The 12296-nt window shown below is 47.3% G+C and overlaps 2 non-coding genes across 2 annotated transcripts; both read left to right on the top strand.

Annotated features, from left to right (window-relative positions):
* The first annotated feature begins 11716 nt into the window (after nucleotides 1-11716).
* TRNAV-AAC (transfer RNA valine (anticodon AAC)) lies at nucleotides 11717-11789 on the top strand. The gene has a single exon. It is a non-coding gene; the product is annotated as a tRNA-Val (tRNA).
* Nucleotides 11790-12082: 293 nt separating this feature from the next.
* TRNAL-CAA (transfer RNA leucine (anticodon CAA)) lies at nucleotides 12083-12194 on the top strand. The gene is made up of 2 exons: nucleotides 12083-12120; nucleotides 12149-12194. It is a non-coding gene; the product is annotated as a tRNA-Leu (tRNA).
* Nucleotides 12195-12296: the final 102 nt, after the last annotated feature.

The raw sequence follows: 12296 nt of genomic DNA, 5'->3' as shown, positions 1-12296 counted from the left end.
TCAGGCTGCTTGTCATATAGGAGCCTTTCTTCTTTTCAATGCTATAAGACGCTGTGTATGTCGAGAAGGTTCCTTACCCTGCACGCTATTTTCCACTTTTGACATGATAAAGGAGTGCAGGACTTCGTTGCAACTGCTTTTCTGGGCTGGACCAGCAGTGTAGGAACATTACATGCAAAGTGTTTTTCTAGTGTCATTTCAGGATATGGTTTCCAAATCGCCTCTTGGAAAAAAAGTGGTCCTCATTCCTGTCTTCCAAAGAAAGAGAGACCGGGTAAGGAGAGCCCAACTTTGAGCTTCAAGGACGTTGGCCTTTAGTCTGTGCATTCCAACCCAATACATGCCAACAAGATTCCTGAGGTGGTGTCTGTTTCTGTAGTGTAGTGGTTATCACGTTCGCCTTACACGCGAAAGGTCGAGACCGGGCAGAAACAGCAGCTTGCTGTTTTTCACAGTGTTTGCATTTACTGGCTCACTTTATAGGAAAGCTGAGATAATAGAGGCTGTCTATTCCTCACCAGCCTGACGTAGTGTGCTCCAGAGATCTCAGTGACAGCTCGAAAAGAGAAGTGACGATAGCTTGCGCCATTCGCTTGCTCGCACTTTGCTCTGTAGGGTGGGCCTACTTCATGAAAGCAAGGCATGAGAGCAGAAATGCTTCTCTTGTCCTCACCACGAGCAGACACTTAAAGCAAACAAACTGTCTGAAGGACAGAGGCTTTTTAATTTCTTGTTTGATGACGGTCATGAAAAAGACAGCAATCATATTGCAGAACAGAGCAGCATGTACTGGCTAGCTGCCACTAACCCCTGGAGCTGTGTCAGAGGTGACTCTTGCGTGGCTCGTTGGTCTAGGGGTATGATTCTCGCTTAGGGTGAGGTTCCGTGACAATTGTAAGTGGTGTTTTCGACTCGCACGAATATGGTCGAGTCTGGTATCTATGAACCGCAAATGACGAGTTTAGTAAGTGTGCGCAGTTTCGCTGTGCTAACTTAAACCGTTCGTTTGTTATGTGGGTTTTTCATCTGTACCCACGGGTTCCATCTTAGATACGGCATCCATTTTGTCTCTTGCCCTCAAGTAGCCAGCGAACGGACGTTGTCCGCTTCGCGACCCTGGGACTCCCAAAATATCTGCGGAAGACACATGTTCTTTGTAAGTGTCTTTATGACGAGGGGGTTGCTACTGTAAGGCAGATGGTGCCGCTCGAGGCTCATCTTGCCGCACGGACTTATTGTCTCAGCCGTGCATCTCATTAGGCACGTCCCTTTGATGCCTGTATCTCGTGTTTCCCGATACCTCCCCTTTTACACCCTTTCCGATCTCCCCACTGTCTTCGTCTTCCTCTGCACCTGTCTTTGTTCCTATTTCGATCTGTTTTACTGCTGATTGGAATTTGCTAATGGTGGGAAGATGGTTTTTACAGTTGGGAACCGCCAAATGTTTCCGCACTTATGTTCCGGACCTCATGTGTTTCAAAGTGACCAAAGCGACCCCTCTGGGGGATAATGGTGGGAACCGGGTTGTAAACTTTTGTGTTCAATGTTATCCTATGGGTAAAAACTGTATAAAAGGAGCGATTCACAGAACCAATTTGAAGCAGTCTCCCCAAGTTGCACGTGGTGTACTTGTCGTGATCTCTGTGTTCCCTGCAGCAAATAAACCTTGAATCTTTGACGTCGAGGGAAGTGTCCCGTGTCTCTGTGATTCGTACGCCGGAGCAGGTTACCCACGAAGGTTTCAGGTGTTGTGCCCTGGCACCGCTGGGTCTTAAAGAACCCAGTCCTTCAGTTGGCGCCCAACGTTGGGCTGCATCAGTGGTACCGGTCCAAGCCCGACGATCGTGAGGAACTTCGTGTGAAATCTCCGAGGGAAGGTGCACTCCGCTTCATCGATCCTGTTGTCGAAATAAGTGGCCCGAAGACTTTTCCCGCGAAGATTCCCGCCTCCGGACGGCTGCGACGGACTGCTGCCCTGACTGTAGACCTGTTTTGGCGCCTGGCGTAGACCTTGGTATAGCGAGACGATTGACGGGCCTTCCTGGTGACGCCATCGATTTTTGAGTTAAGTATTTGTGGGTCGCTCCCATAGTTCTTGGTTGTTGACACTTTAGCGAGTGTCTTTGTTGTTAACGCTGTGTGAGTGTTTTTGTCGGTGACACTTTGCTAGCGTACTTTGTTGTGTTGTTTGACGACTGCAGCCGCCAAAAACCGAGGGTTTTGTTCTTTGCTGGGACTTGGTAAATCCCGTAACCCTTGAAGTTTGTGAAACTCGGCTAGTGTGCAAGATGCCTGGTCGTAGTACTTTGTTTAGTTGTTTTAGACCTTGTGGTACGGATTCCCGACTGGAGGACTCGTGTCCGATACCTCCGGTTGGAACTCCCACGTATGAGCTCTATAGTAAGCATGGGCTAGGCCCAGTTACCTTTAACGATTACTGGATTAAATACACGAAAAAGGACGGCGACCTTCGTTGGCCACCTCATGGTAGCTTCGAAGCTCCGATCTTAGATAATCTAGAGATTAAATTGTTCGAAAGAAAGTCAAGGCCGGCCATGTTTGATGCCTTTCGGTTGTGGCGCAAAGAAGCCCGACAGAAAGAAATCAGACAGACTAAACGTAATCAGCGAGATAATGTTGCTACCATAGTGAAGAAAGCAGAGCAATTTCAGCGAGATAAGGAGGTTAAGGATAAGGAAGTGTTTGACCGATTACAGCGTATGACTGTAGTTAAATGTTACCCCGCTTTACCAACGGAGTCGGAAAAGAAGGAAGAGCCAGTTGAGGATCCCTTAATGTCTTATCTTATGAAGTCGCCACCTCCGTACGTACAGGGTACCGCACCTCCTGTGGTCCCTGCCGTACCTATTCTTCTGCCTATTCCTCCTCCGCCTGTTCCTCAACCTGCACCCGTTCTTCCGACTGTTCCTGCTCCTTTGCCTGTTTCTATTCCTACTGCTCCTCCGCTTCCACATACTCCTGTTCCCGCTACTGCTCCTGCTACTGCTCCTGTTTTGTTAACCCCTGCTGTTGCTACTGTTTCTACTCCTTCTCTTGTTAGTCCTGTATCGTATGCTTCTCCCTCTACTCGTAGTCGCAATTCTCCTCTTGCGGCTAGCTTCTTTCATTCGCTCGGACCTGTTCATGGGTCCGCTGGTTCCGATGGTCCTCAGAGACGTAGTCAGCTTCCTGGAAACAGAGAACGCGTTGCGCTGTATAACATGGCAATGGGTTGGATGGTAAATCCTCAGAGAAGTCCACCCCGTGTTGTCCTCGAAACATTTTGTCAATTCAATATACCAACACAGAGATATGTGTTTAATGAAATGTGTAAGTTCCTTTATGATCAAATAGCGGCTGATGCGCCTGACGAGGTGCTCACCGCTCTGTCTGATCTCCAGCTTCAGTTCGCAAATGGGCTGATAGTGGATACTAACGTTCGACGTGCTGTTGAACGATTGCTATCTCTTCGTCCCGCTCCCATTCCTCATGCATTGTTTGTTGAGGATATTGAAAAACAACCAGACGAGTCTGGCCAATATCCTATGCGTGAAGTTCCGCCGGTTTGGATACCAGCAAATCCAAATGCTCAACCTCCGACATTGGCGCACTTCCAGAGAGTATGGATACATCTCCCATGGAAACGCTCGGAAGTGTTACAGGTGAAGCAATCCTTGCCTGACCCACGCAAGAATCCTACAGGGTATTACAAAGAATTATCACAGCTTGTAGATGCTACGGTAATGAATCTTGCCGATATCGATATGTTGTTCGGCAATGTCGTACCGCAACCGGTATGGGCAAAGATTCGACAGGAAAATCACCCGGCTGAATTAGGTGGTGCTTGGGCTGCCATTGTAGCGGCAGACGCTGGACAAGTAGCTGCTACTAAACCCGACCAGTTGATTCTTGACCTTCCTCAAAGAATTATTACGCTAATGAAAACTCTTATGCCAGCTATGAAGGTGAACTGGGACAAATTGTCAGCCTGTAAGCAGAAGAAAGATGAGAGTGTTTCCGACTTCTTTACGAGGTTTGAGGAGGCATTCATCGACCATAGTGGTCAGGATATGGGCACGGAGGGTGGTCAGAGATTGTTTGTGGATAAATTTGTTTCGAATTTATTGCCCGACTTGAGCAATAAATTGAGAAATTCGGAAAGTGCATGGGCCGTTTCTACTTCGGCTCAGATATTGGCTACGGCACAATACTATGAGAATAGAGAGAAAGAAGAGAACGACCGTGCTGATAAAAAGACGAAAGAGCTCAAAACTAAAGTGTTGTTGCAACAAGCGTATCCCCCACGTTCAAATCAGAATAATTCACAACAGAATAGGTCACAGCCACAATCGAACAGATCCCAAACCCGTAATGACTCCTCCTCCCAAAGATCCTCGTTAGGGTACAATCAATGTGCTTATTGTAGACAGGAGGGATACATTAAATTCAATTGCCCTGTTTTAAACGAACGTACTAGTGGTAACTCATCTAGAGGAGGTCGTGGTGATTCACAGCAAACATCACGTGGTAGAGGTCGTGGTGCTCAGAACGATCGCTCAGATAACTCATCCAATTCTAATAATTGTTTCGACCAACGTGGATCATCGCAAGGACGATCTGCGCAGTACAATGTAGACGATTATTACGTCGATCAGGGAACTGACGACAGTAATTACTAGGACAGCCAAAGACAAGGAGAGGGAGTGGTATCAGTTCCGGTTGATCAGAGAGGGCCTTACGTCGCAGTTGCTACATCGGGCGTCGTTGAGCCTTTTCTGTTGGACACTGGTGCAGCGAAAAGTTCTATCATGCATTCGAAACTCCCTGGCGCACCTTTGTCTGGCTTAACAAATGTTTCCGTTGGATTCTCTGGCGCCCCCGTTAGCAATCCAGTTTCGCGCCCTTTGCCCCTTAAAATTGGGCCTCGTGAGCTAGAAGCTCCGTTGATTTTAACCACGGGTTGTGGCGAAAATCTTTTGGGCCTGGATTTGCTTAAACGTTTGTACGCAACTTTGTATTGTTCTCCTGCGGGTGTAAAGCTTACGTTAGGAGAGAGGGTTGTCTCTCCCATGTATTTGTCCCTCGATAAGCTCCCACCGGAATTGAGTTCTCTTCCTGCGTCTTTGTGGGCAACAGGTCCAAATGATGTGGGCCTACTTGATATCTCCCCTTATGTTGTTCAGTTGAAATCTAATGTGCGGCTGCCACGTATTCCCCAATATCGTATCTCCCTCGATGGTGAACGAGCACTGTTGGCGATCATCTATGATTTGATCGAGAAAGATGTTATTGAAGAGACTCGGGGAAACGTGTGCAACAGCCCTGTGCTGCCCATTCTTAAACGTACCGATCCTTCGAAACCGCCTGTTTATCGCTTTGTTATCGATTTGCGGGAGGTAAATAAAATTGTGGTTCCTCAATTTCCTGTTGTGCCTGACATCACGGCGCTACTGACTCTGATTCCAGCTTCTGCATCGTGGTTTTCGGTGATTGACTTGAAAAATGCGTTTTTCAGCATCCCGATTGCCGAGGAGAGCAGGGACCTTTTCGGTTTCTCTCTCGGTGGACGCAGCTTCCGGTTCAAACGCGCTCCTCAGGGCTACTGTGAAAGTCCATCTATTTACAGCCAAGCCTTGAAGGGTCAACTGGATGCGTTTAGGTTGCCGGTTGGTGCGGCCTTGATCCAATACGTCGACGACTTATTGGTGGCTGCTGATACTCAGGACATTTGCAAAATTGCTACGGTGTCATTGCTGCAACATCTCTGTGAGTTAAATCACAAGGTGTCACCTTCTAAACTCCAATATTGTTGTCAAGAAGTTACCTATCTAGGTCACTTATTGTCAAAGGAGGGAAGGAGATTGACCCCAGAGAGAATTGCAGCGATTGCGCGAATGGCTGTGCCAAAAACCCAAAGAGATGTGCGTGCCTTTCTAGGTATCACGTCGTACTGCAGGCAATGGATTCCGAATTTTTCATTGCTAGCGAAACCATTGGTGGCTCTTACGTGCAAGGATGTTTCAACTCCTTTACCATGGACGGAAGAATGTCAGAAAAGTTTTTCTGAACTACGTGATTCATTGTGTTCGGCTCCTGTGTTAGGTACCCCTGACTACGGTAAGCCGTTTACGTTATATGTTCACGAGAGAGAGGGTTGTGCTTTGAGTGTCTTAACGCAACCTTTTGGTGGTAAGCAACGTCCATGTGCATATTTTTCCTCGACCTTGGACCCAGTAGCTAGAGCATTGCCGAGTTGTTTACGAGCAACAGCGGCAGCTGCGGTCTCCATCCGACAATCAGCAGGATTGGTCATGGATAATATGCTTACGGTGATGGTTCCGCATGCAGTCGATACTCTTTTGAATCGAACGAAAACTCAGCACTTGACGAGTGCGAGGTTGTCTGGGTACGAATTGACGCTCTTGGCAAGCCACATTCAGATAAAACGTTGTAACGTTCTGAACCCGGCAACTTTGTTACCAATTAGCACAGAGTCAGATGAAGTAGCAGAACATGACTGCTACTTGAGGACTGAAGAGGAAACGAAAGGTCGAGTGGACCTTAAAAACACCCCATTGGAAGATCCGGATGGCACTTTGTATGTGGATGGGTCATGTTTTAAGTTGCCGAATACCGATGTGACTACTGCTTATGCTGTTGTAACATTGAATACTGTTGTTGAGACTGCAAGGTTGAATCAGAATTCTGCCCAAGCTGCAGAATTGATTGCTCTTACTAGAGCGTGTGTGTTGGCGAAAGGAAAACGTGTGAATGTGTTTACCGACAGTCAATACGCGTTTGGTGTTGCTCACAGCTTTGGACGATTGTGGAGAGAGAGAGGTTTCTTGACGTCGCACGGTACGAAGATTCAGCATGGCCAGCTTGTGAATGATCTTTTGGATGCATTGACTTTGCCTACGCAAGTTGCGATTGTTAAATGTAGTGCGCATCGTAAGGTGACGGATGATGTTGGTCGTGGTAATGCGTTTGCGGACGAGACTGCTAAGGAGACTGCCCGGAACCTTAGCACTCGAATGTATGTGACGAGTTCGGTTAGGTGGCCTACAGAATCGAGTATGTGTGAAGACACTATCGAGAGTGTGAAAGCAATTCAGAATGAGGCCACCGAGACTGAAAAGACGAAGTGGAAAGAAAGCACGGGAAAGTTGGATGCGAATGGTTGTTGGATTGATTTGTCGGATCAGAAAAGATGGTTGTTGCCTGATGCGTATGTGCTGGCCGTTGTGACAATGGCGCATGGGTTAGCACATATTAGCGCGAAAGGTATTTGTAAGTTGCTGGCTCCTGTGTGGAAGAATGATGGTATTACGAAATGTGCTGAACGTCTGGTGAAGAATTGTATGGTGTGTATAATGTACAATCCTGGCAAAGGAACCCCAACTCCTCCTGGCAGTTTTGCTCCCCCTTCGTATCCCTTTGAGGTGATTCAATTGGACTTCATCCATATGGAGCGATGCAATAACCTGAAATACGTTTTAGTTGTGGTTTGCGCATTCTCCCGATGGATTGAGGCCTATCCCCTCAAAGACAATACTGCTTTGTCTACTGCGAAAATCCTACTGAAGGAATACTTTCCTCTGTATGGAATGCCTAGAGTCGTGTGGTCAGATAACGGAAGTGAGTTTGTTGGAAGTGTGATGAAGAGTGTGTGTAAGGGCCTTGGAATTAATCAGAAATTCCATAGCGCCAATCATCCCCAGTCAGCTGGATTGGTTGAAGGGTACAACGGCACCCTTAAACTAAAGTTAGCGAAGATTCAGGCTACGACTGGTCTTTCGTGGCCTGACGCTTTACCTTTAGCATTACTGTCAACTAGGGCGACTGTACACTCCCGAGTAGGGCTTAGTCCCTATGAAATAGTGTTCGGCCGTCCTGCGAATGTGTGGGGGGTTCCTAGGCCAGGAATGTTTTCTGATCTTGAGTACCCAATGTTGATCGATTATCTACATGACTTGACTGCTAAACTGAGGTTAATTCACCAACAGGTTTACGACGCATTGCCGACGCAGACAGAGGGTCCAGGCCACCAGCTCCAGCCCGGAGACTGGGTGGTGACAAGGAACTTTTCACGCAAAAATAACCTGGACCCGAGGTTCACCGGACCCTACCAAGTGCTCCTGGCCACGAGGACTGCCGTTCGTCTTGAGGGACGTAAGAATTGGGTGCATGCTAAGCACACCAAACGAGTCCCCATCCCTTTGCCGGCAGACCCGTGGGTAAGGAGAGGCATTGCGTCATCTGAAACAGAAACATTGCCGGCGTTTGTGCCTTTTAGCAACGCACAGCTTGTTGAAGAATCCTCAGCGCAGCAGAAAGACACTGTTGAACAATTAGCATCAAAAGACTCAAGACCAGAACACTCAACTGATCAGCAGGACGCTGTCTCTTCAACGGATCCTTTGTTTGACGAGCAGACACGTCCTGGGAAAACCCGATACTTTTTGCGATCTCGCACTAAGGACAAATAAAAAGATCTTGCCTTGCTGTATCGACGATTGCATTACCCTGTTTTCCGTGATCAGTTTTGAACTTTCGTATTTCTGTAATTATTTCTGTACATATATTGAGCTTCATTCCTTATACTTTTGCCTTTACAGCTGAGAGACTTTGTTTTTGCATACATACATATTGTGCATTGAAGGCCGTAGGGCCGCGCGCGTACTTCCTTCTGGACAGTAGGTCTTGACGCTAGGTTAAAGGCCGTCGGTTCCTGGGAACTCCTAGGGATTGACTATTGCTGCACAGAACGAAGTGCGTCAAGAAACGTTGCGGACGTTCGTAGGGAATGGCATTCTCGAAGCTGAATGATTTGGAGGGAGCTCAAGTCCACAGATTCAAGCTGCAGCAACTCAGTCGTACCAAATGTTTCATATTCCAACTGTTTGTATTGTTTTTGACTGTTTCTGCATTATTGGCGGGTGGGGTGTATTACACGATGTCTTACTTCTTACCTGCTACACCTACTCCTACTCCTTACCCTAATCTTACCTCTACTGCTTCTCCCCATTCCTTTCACATGTTACCGGAACACGAGCAGGCTAGACGTGTAGAATTCCGCAACAATTCCTTTATTCAGCTCCTCCATCAGCATCAGTTAGTGGTTAACACTACTAATTGTTGGGTGTGTGGGTTGATGCCACACACTACGGATAAGGGAATTCCATATCTGGTGTTACCATATAGTTCCCAAGGGTCAGCTCGAGCATTTCAAACAATGTTTCGAAGCGCACTGGGTTTCCACCCCATTCGAGAACCACGTTCCCCCTACTCTGGTCCTACCTCGTATCAAAAACCTTTGTCGATAGCAATAGAGGATTTAGATAGTGAGATCTATGATCCCTCGCTTATTCCCGAAGAAGAGGTACAAGCCTATAGGGTCCTAAGTAGAGGTGAATATAGTGTGTTCACTAGCGAAAAGCAGCTTAAAAGCTCGCCTCCGATATGGGTCGTACCCCACACTGGTAATTTTTGTCTTATGGGTCGTGGCCGAAGATTGCAAGCCCGACTTGGAGCAAGTGCTTGTACTGAAAATTACATTCTGCCGATGTTCTCGTCCCCTGTGTTTCTGGCTGCCAAGGGTACATACTTTATCTGCTATGATCGTGCATACACATGGTTGCCCGCTGACTTCATGGGCTCATGTTTCATTGCAAATCTGTTGCCTCCGACGTTCACTGTAGATGCCGATTATCATAAGACTAGAGTTGTGCGAGGCGTAATTAGTGAAGAGGATACTGCCGGTCAAGAGGCAGGAGACTTTTTCAAGGGTTTCCTCCCGTTTTGGGGACCTATGGTCAATAGTAGGAACCTGAGACAGTTGACTCGAGTGGTAGAATCGACAGCTAATATTACTGCCAGTGCCCTTGGTAATATCACCACAGAACTTCAGGCGGAGAGACTTATGACGTTACAAAACCGTATGGTTTTAGATGTCATCTTAGCAGATCGAGGTGGGGTATGTAAGGTGATCCATTCGAGCTGCTGCATTTTTATTCCAGATAATGCTCCTACTGTCTATCAAGCCATCTCGAGGTTGCATAAGATCTCCGAATCCATACACGTGGATGTAGGGGATTGGACGCTACTTGGATGGTTTTGGGGCCTGATGTCGACTTGGGGTTGGAAAATTCTGATGATCATCGGAGTCGTTGTAGTGTTCCTGTTCATGTGTTGCCTTTGTGTACAGTGTGGTCCTGCCTTATGTGGCCTCTGTGCTACAACGTGTATGAGACAACCATCTGTTACCAAGGGGACTCGGTTGGACAGAGCTATGCTACAGCAACATCTCGATGGTCTGATGAATATCGAATATGACTCCGACTAGTGCTTGCCTACATGAGGGCAAAAGGAGCGTCTGAGGTTCCGTGACAATTGTAAGTGGTGTTTTCGACTCGCACGAATATGGTCGAGTCTGGTATCTATGAACCGCAAATGACGAGTTTAGTAAGTGTGCGCAGTTTCGCTGTGCTAACTTAAACCGTTCGTTTGTTATGTGGGTTTTTCATCTGTACCCACGGGTTCCATCTTAGATACGGCATCCATTTTGTCTCTTGCCCTCAAGTAGCCAGCGAACGGACGTTGTCCGCTTCGCGACCCTGGGACTCCCAAAATATCTGCGGAAGACACATGTTCTTTGTAAGTGTCTTTATGACGAGGGGGTTGCTACTGTAAGGCAGATGGTGCCGCTCGAGGCTCATCTTGCCGCACGGACTTATTGTCTCAGCCGTGCATCTCATTAGGCACGTCCCTTTGATGCCTGTATCTCGTGTTTCCCGATACCTCCCCTTTTACACCCTTTCCGATCTCCCCACTGTCTCCGTCTTCCTCTGCACCTGTCTTTGTTCCTATTTCGATCTGTTTTACTGCTGATTGGAATTTGCTAATGGTGGGAAGATGGTTTTTACAGTTGGGAACCGCCAAATGTTTCCGCACTTATGTTAAGGACCTCATGTGTTTCAAAGTGACCAAAGCGACCCCTCTGGGGGATAATGGTGGGAACCGGGTTGTAAACTTTTGTGTTCAATGTTATCCTATGGGTAAAAACTGTATAAAAGGAGCGATTCACAGAACCAATTTGAAGCAGTCTCCCCAAGTTGCACGTGGTGTACTTGTCGTGATCTCTGTGTTCCCTGCAGCAAATAAACCTTGAATCTTTGACGTCGAGGGAAGTGTCCCGTGTCTCTGTGATTCGTACGCCGGAGCAGGTTACCCACGAAGGTTTCAGGTGTTGTGCCCTGGCACCGCTGGGTCTTAAAGAACCCAGTCCTTCAAGGGTGCGAGAGGTCCCGGGTTCAAATCCCGGACGAGCCCTTTTTAGAGGTAAACATACAAACCCTACTAAAATTGCACTATGCCTGACTATTTCTCGTTATACTGGGTGCATTGTTGCACAACATATTTCTAACCTCAGAAGAAAAATGGATCACCATGCTTTATCTGCCTACCTGCTTAGTCTCAGTGTGTCCCAGGTGATGCTTTCCCAAGCTGTACTCGCTGGCATTTAGGCATCAGATATTTGCCTGTCGATGCCTGCACAAGTGAGTTTTGAATACGTCTAATTGCAAGCATGTTGGATGATATCTCTGAGGTTTTCACACTTGTTCTGCACATTCTGAGCCGCTGATGATACAGCAGAATAGAAGTAGGGTGAAGGCTTGAGAGAAACTTTCCTCTAACAGTAGAAAGCACCAAGGTAGTTTCTGTAGTGTAGTGGTCATCACGTTCGCCTAACACGCGAAAGGTCCCCGGTTCGAGACCGGGCAGAAACACTGTGCATTGGATGCTTTTTTTGTGCACACTCTAAAACCTTATTATCTCAATGCAAGTTTAAGAAGAGGTGGTCTTTGGACACAGTGAGCCGTGAGAAAATTTCTTTACCTTTGCAGACGAAACAAAGTTATCTCCATCGATCATCTGGGGGTTGTTCTTGGGCCTATTTTCATTTTATTTAAGCTATGTTGTATTGTTGGGGCCTTTACACCTGTGACATTGCTGTGAACGTTGTAAGTGGAAACGTTGGCAGGTGCAGACAGAAGAGTCAGAACTAAGCACACCCTGAGCCGTCAGGATGGCCGAGTGGTCTAAGGCGCCAGACTCAAGAGAGCTTGATCTTCAGTGATGCTGAGCCTTCTGGTCTCCTCATGGAGGCGTGGGTTCAAATCCCACTTCTGACAGGTCCCTTTTACACCCTTAAGTCTTCCTAATTTTTGCAGTGCATTCCCCAGACACACCACAATATTTGCAGGAACCTGTAGTAAATAAAGAGAAATCCACCA

This window comes from Lissotriton vulgaris, chromosome 10, assembly GCF_964263255.1.
Source record: "Lissotriton vulgaris chromosome 10, aLisVul1.2, whole genome shotgun sequence".
NCBI classification, from domain to species: Eukaryota; Metazoa; Chordata; class Amphibia; order Caudata; family Salamandridae; genus Lissotriton; species Lissotriton vulgaris.
The sequence above is the reverse complement of the archived record's forward strand: the minus strand, read 5'-3'. Positions and strand labels throughout refer to the sequence as shown.